Raw genomic sequence first — 6,894 nt, 5'->3', positions numbered from 1 at the left:
ATAATTATTTGGGCTATACCGTTGCATGATGAAGAGGGCTGGTAAAACTAATACATGGAAAAGAAGAAACTGCACTGGGCTGGCAGTGGAAGTTTCCGGGAGAGAGATGGATTATTGGATTATTAACCAGACAAGGACGTGAGGCTGAMAGCTGAAGACAGATATCTTACTAACTAGGCTTCACCGTGGAGTTCCATTTACAATCAATTGGATTGATTAAGTGAAGTTTAGGAAACGCAAAAAGCGTTGTGGGCGTTGTGACCATTCTTCCCAAAGGTCCTGACTGAAATAAAAGGTGTGTAGAAGATTAGCATTAACTACCGGTGTAGTAATGATGGGATAATTATTTATGGTTAATTAGAGGGATATAGTTGTTTAAGGTTGCTTTACATGTGATTTATTTTGATGATTTTGTTSTAAGGGAGATGTACTGCTTGAAAAGCATTTTCAAATATTATTTTTTCTAAGACAATTTGAAAATGTGTGTTGAGGTATGTGACATGTGTTTAATGTGAATTAATTTGGTATTGGAATGAATAAAATTATTGTTGTATCTCAGTAGACTCATTTAGACCTTCCTAAATTTGATAAGATCTACAATTGCTGTAGACTGAAGTTTTACAAAAATAATAACTAAGCTACTGACTGAAGGAGTTATGACTGATTTCCAATAATACCATTTTATGTCCGCCTGCTAGTTGTAGCAGAATTGTAACCACTAACTTTTGCTTTCACAGCACTACCGGTAAAGACTTTAGAATTCTACGTTTTAGAAGTTAATGCTTTGAGCCTTGTGTAGAGAAGGCCTGTGTACAACACGTGAAAAGGTCTTCTTGATGTAACTGATTCCTGGTTTTCAAGTGAGTTGACATGTGTAGTAAGAATACATGTACTCTCTGGAACTGAAATTAAGTAGTGAAAATTGAGTTGACTGATCTTTGGAATTTAATTTAAGTGAACCAAATTAAATTTCAAATAGGCCAGGAATTAGTTAACTGATTGATCTAAAAGTTGACTCCTGTTAAAAAATGTAAAAAAACTAAACAGATAAGGAGGGGTTTATTAATTAATGTGTGGACGCACACAATAACAGAATGATTGTGAACACCATAGTGCCCAAGAAGCTCATCACAAAGCTAAGGACTCTGGGACTAAACACCTCCCTCTGCAACTGGATCCTGGACTTTCTGACGGGCCACCCCCAGGTGGTAAGGGTAGGCAACAACACATCTGCCACACTGATCCTCAACACTGGGACCCCTCAGGGGTGTGTACTTAGTCCCCTCCTGTTCTCCTTGTTCACCCACGACTGCGTGGCCAAACACGACTACAACACCATCATTAAGTTTGCTGACAACACAACAGTGGTAGGCCTGATCACCGACAACGATGAGACAGCCTTTAGGGAGGAGGTCAGAGACCTGGCAGTGTGGTGCCAGGACAACAACCTCTCCCTCAATGTGAGCAAGACAAAGGAGCTGATTGTGGACTACAGGAAAAGGAGGACCAAGCACGCCTCCATTATCTTTGACGGGGCTGTAGTGGAGCAGGTTGAGAGTTTCAAGTTCCTTAAGTGTCCACTTCACCAACAAACTATCATGGTCCAAACACACCAAGACAGTCGTGAAGAGGGCACGACAACACCTTTTTCCCCCTCGGGAGACAGAAAAGATTTGCCATGGGTCCCCAGATCCTCAAAAAGTTCTACAGCTGCACCATCGAGAGCATCCTGACTGGTTGCATCACTGCCTGGTATGGCAACTGCTCGGCCTCCGACCGCAAGGCACTACAGAGGGTAGTGCGAACGGCCCAGTCACCCAAGTCAAATACTTTTTTCTCTGCTACCACACGGCAAGCGGTTCCAGAGTTCCAAGTCTAGGACCAAAATGCTTCTTAACAGCTTCTACCCCCAAGCCATAGGACTGCTGAACAATTAATCAAATGGCCCCCAGACTATTACATTGACGCCCCCCCATTTGTTTTGTACACTGCTGCTACTCGCTGTTTAATATCTATGCATAGTCACTTCACCCCTACCTACATGTACCAATGACCTCTAACCTGTAACCCCGCACACTGACCCGGTATATAGCCTCGTTATTGTTGTGTTACTTTTGATTATTTTTGTATTACATGTTTTATTTTAGTCTATTTGGTAAATATTTTCTTAACTCTTCTTGAACTGCACTGTTGGTTAAGGGCTTGTAAAGTAAGCATTTCACAGTAAGTTCTACACTTGTTGTATTCGGCGCAGGTGACAAATAAAGTTTGATTTGATTGAATGAGTGCATAGTGAATGAATGTTRKACACTGATCTCACCCGTGGCCACAAGATGGCGATGAAGGACAAGATSAAGTTGACTCCTGAGAGTTTGCAGCCACTTGACAAACCTTTGACCCTTTTTGTTTGTGAAAAATGTCCCAAACTAACTGTGTATGTCGTTCATGCTCTCATTTCACAGGCCCATACTAATGACTTCACCCCAGCAAGGCTGCTCCATCACAATGTGCTGTGAACAACGTCTTCAAACTGAAGCGCTGGAGCGTCCTAAACCCTGCCACTCTTTACCAACTGATGATGATGGTGAGCCCTATGATTCTGCTGTCCTCGGTGACCAGGTCTGTAAGCCACGCCCTGATTTATCTGATGTGCCTTTAGTTAATGCTGATTTGGAACTATTTGTTGGTGGTTTCGCTCAAAGATCAACTCAAGATGAACCATTAGTGGCTTATGCAGTAGCTGCCACTAGCTTAGAAAGTGTTAAACTACCACTCCATCTGTCAGATCAGGCTGCCACTACCTTAGAAAGTGTTAAACTACCACCCATCTGTCAGATCAGGCTGCCACTACCTTAGAAAGTGTTAAACTACCACTCCACCTATCAGATCAGGCTGCCACTACCTTAGAAAGTGTTAAACTACCACTCCATCTGTCAGATCAGGCTGCCACTACCTTAGAAAGTGTTAAACTACCACCCATCTGCCAGATCAGGCTGCCACTACCTTAGAAAGTGTTAAACACTACCAACTGCATTGTCAACTCAGGCCTGCCACTACCTAGAAAGTGTACCTACCTCCATCTGTCAGATCAGGCTGCCACTACCTTAGAAAGTGTTAAACTACACCATCTGTCAGATCAGGCTGCCACTACCGTTAGAAAGTGTTAAACTACCACCCATCTGTCAGATCAGGCTGCCACTACTTAGAAAGTGTAAACTACCACCCTCATCTGTCAGATCAGGCTGCCACTACCTTAGAAAGTGTTAAACTACCACTCCATCTGTCAGATCAGGCTGCCACTACTTAGAAAGTGTTAAACTACCACCCATCTTCAGATCAGGCTGCCCTACCTTAGAAAGTGTTAAACTACCACCCATCTGTCAGATCAGGCTGCCACTACCTTAGAAAGTGTTAACTACCACCCCATCTGTCAGATCAGGCTGCCACTACCTAGAAAGTGTTAAACTACCACCCATCTGTCAGATCAGGCTGCCACTACCTTAGAAAGTGTTAAACTACCACATCTGTCAGATCAGGCTGCCACTACCTTAGAAAGTGTTAAACTACCACTCCCATCTGTCAGATCAGGCTGCTCTTAATAGAGCATTTATTTTGCTAAGGGTGAACTGTTAGGATTTTATACAGACAGCAGGTATATATTTGGGTTGTGGATGACTCTCGGTACACTCTGGAGCAACGTGGGTTCCTCACTCATCTGGAAGACAATTTCGCATTCTAAATTGGTTGAAAATTGGAGGCTATTTTGTTGCACATCCTGTCTCTGTTAAAAACATGTTTTTCTTTACAGGATGTGTCTGACCTTCAGTCTACTGCAGGGCCAGTGTAATTTTGTCTCTGGAACACAAAATGTACTGGCCTCCCGGCCTTGCCTAGGTCTGTTTCTATGTTGTTAAATTGGCACATGGTCAAAGCCATGTGTCAAAGAGGGTGTAGTGAGAATTGGTAAGAGTTTTAGGAATTGTAAATCATTTTTGGTTTGCTCCAGGTTTTTCTGTATTTGCGGAGCAATTTTGTGCAAATGTGTAAACCCCTTTTCACTAACAGATTGACCCGGATGGGCTGTGAGGACCAAAATGGTAAAGCTACTGTACTGCTCTTAACCTCTCTTGGGTAGGGGGCAGTATTTTCACGTCCGGATGAAAGCGTGCCCCAAAGTAAACTGCCTGTTACTCAGGCCAGAAGCTAGGATATGCATATAATTGGTAGATTTGATAGAAAACCTCTAAGTTTCTAAAACTTTTAGAATTATGTCTGTGAGTATAACGGAACTGATATGGCAGGCAAAACCCTGAGACAAACCATCCCCCAAAAATAAATTTCAGCCACCACTGTTTTCAATGGCTGTCACTTTTATTAACTAAGGCGAAATCCTCCCAGATTGCAGTTCCTAGGGCTTCCACTAGATGTCAACAGTCTTTAGAAAGAGTTTCATGCTTAGGTTCATTGTAAATTGTAGTTTTTTCCAGTTGGCTCCCATTTTGGCTGTAGTGTTTCCAGCGTGTGAAGAGACGCGTTCTTTGGTATTTTCTCTCGTAAAGACAATAAGATTCTTCGCCTTGAATTGTATTGTTTATTTGTATTAGGTACCTAAGGTTTAATTATAAACGTTGTTTGACTTGTTTGGAAAAGTTTATTAGTAACGTTTGGATTCATTTTGTATGCATTTTGATGGAGGGAAACTGGGTGGATTATTGCTGAAGCCGCCGCTAAACTGAGTTTTTATGGATATAAAGAAGACATTATCGAACAAAAGGACCATTTGTGATGTAATCTGGACCTTTTGGAGTGCCAACAGAAGAAAATAATCAAGGTAAGGCATTTATTATATCGCTATTTCTGACTTTCGTGGCGCACCTGCCTGGTTAAAATATGCTTTTGTATGCGGGGCGCGCAGACTTCAGAACATTGTTAACGACCGTTCCACAGTGCATGTTCATTTAATTGTTTATGGTTCATTGAACAGCATGGGAAACAGTGTTTAAACCCTTACAATGAAGATCTGGAAGTTATTTGGATTTTTACGAATTCTTCTTTGAAGACAGGGCCTGAAAAAGGGACGTTTTTCTTTTTTTGCTGAATTTATTTGTATTTATTATGGATCCCCATTAGCCAAGGCAGCAGCTACTCTATGGTTAGCTGATTAGCTGATATGTTAAACACCTGTCCAGGTGATGCAAGATCTGGCAGACGAATGCAACTGTCTGAGCAGAGGCACGCGCCCATTGAGATGAGTGCCATGCAAGACCTTAATTAGACCAAAAAGCTAAATGACTGCTAGCTCCACGCATGGCTAACCTTAATTAGACCAAAAAGCTTATTTTTGTTTATATTAATTTTGACAATAAGTTAGTGGTAACCCCCTCCCCCTGCATACTCTACTTTCTGTTCCTAACTGTAACGAAGACGCTGTGAGTTGAGAAGCAGGTGAAACCTTTAATAAAACAACAAACATTGAACCAGACAACATAACAGTAGCGTCTTTATATAACACATCATCAATACTGCCTGGGGAAAGAACCTAAGGGAATGACAGATAATGGGGAGGTAATGAGTGAGGTAATGGAGTCCAGGTGTGCCTCATGATGATGTGCAGGTGCACGTAATGATGGATTCCAGGACCGGTGGTTAGTAAACCGGCAACGTCGAACTCCGGAGGGGAGGAGCGGGAGTAGACGTGACACTAACATTAAAACTGAAACTAAATAACATGAAAACGAAATAGAAATGTTTTTATAAAACTAAATAAAAAATAGGAAATCAGATCTGAAAATGAACTGAAACTAAACAGAATTTCAAATAAAAATCTTAAAACGAATATAAATAGAACATAAGTAGAACATTTAAATAATACATTTAAATAACCTTGATACTGACTGAGATAACATTATCTTTTCACTATCTGTACATCTATTACTCAACTGCCTTGTCTTCTGCTTGGGCTTTTATGAAGTTACTTAAAGCAATAAAGTAATTTATGTTGGTAATAATATTATATTATTAATAAAATAAATAATACATCTCGTTCGCACTTCTTTATACTTTGGTTTTGGCCCTGACTTTCAGAAATGCTGACATGACATTTTTAAGGGATTGAAATTCTGCAACATCCCAATAACATTGCTGTCTTTGTTGCCAGTCAGAGAGCCTCAGATAGTCATCATCCACCAACAACTCAATGTAGACATTGCTGCAGCTTTTAGAAATCACATGATTGGGATATTTTGATGATGCATTCAAAGGTCCTTCGAGCCGGACAGAGACATCTGTTGTTACGGTTCTGGATGGCCAGACAGCTAGCAACAATGACAACAAGCTGACCAGTTTGGTGGCATATGCAATTAAATATTTTGTTGTATGACCAGTAGTTTTATTTTGGGAGTGACTAGGAAAATAATCTCTCAGATAATAATTGTAAGGATAAGGCTTCCCTGTACCATAGTTTCAGAGTGCCCTAGAGAACAAAGTGAGAGCAGATTCGTTAGCGTCATGGTTATACCATTACTACAGCGAAAACGGCTTGCTTCTAGCCCAACCAGGACAAAAGATCTGACCCATATAGACAGACAGGTTAGCTGTCAATGTCACAAAAACGATGCATGCGCTTCAAAAGGGGCAGAAGGCCATGTGTTGTTACGATTCTGGATGGCCAGACAGCTAGCAACAATGACAACAAGCTGCCATGTGGAGAATAGTAAGTGACTCGTTTCAGCTCGTTTCAGCTAGTTTGATCTTGTTATTGATACCATGTCTTGTTACTTATTAGTTTCTAGGACACAACATGTGCTTCAAAAGTAGAATTCATAAAAGCCCAATATAGTCTGTATCGCTATGAATTAAACACATCCTGTTTTCTGGTGCTCCTAAGTTTCATGT

This window comes from Salvelinus sp. IW2-2015, linkage group LG27 (assembly GCF_002910315.2).
Source record: "Salvelinus sp. IW2-2015 linkage group LG27, ASM291031v2, whole genome shotgun sequence".
Lineage (NCBI taxonomy): Eukaryota > Metazoa > Chordata > Actinopteri > Salmoniformes > Salmonidae > Salvelinus > Salvelinus sp. IW2-2015.
Note: the sequence above shows the minus strand (reverse complement) of the source record.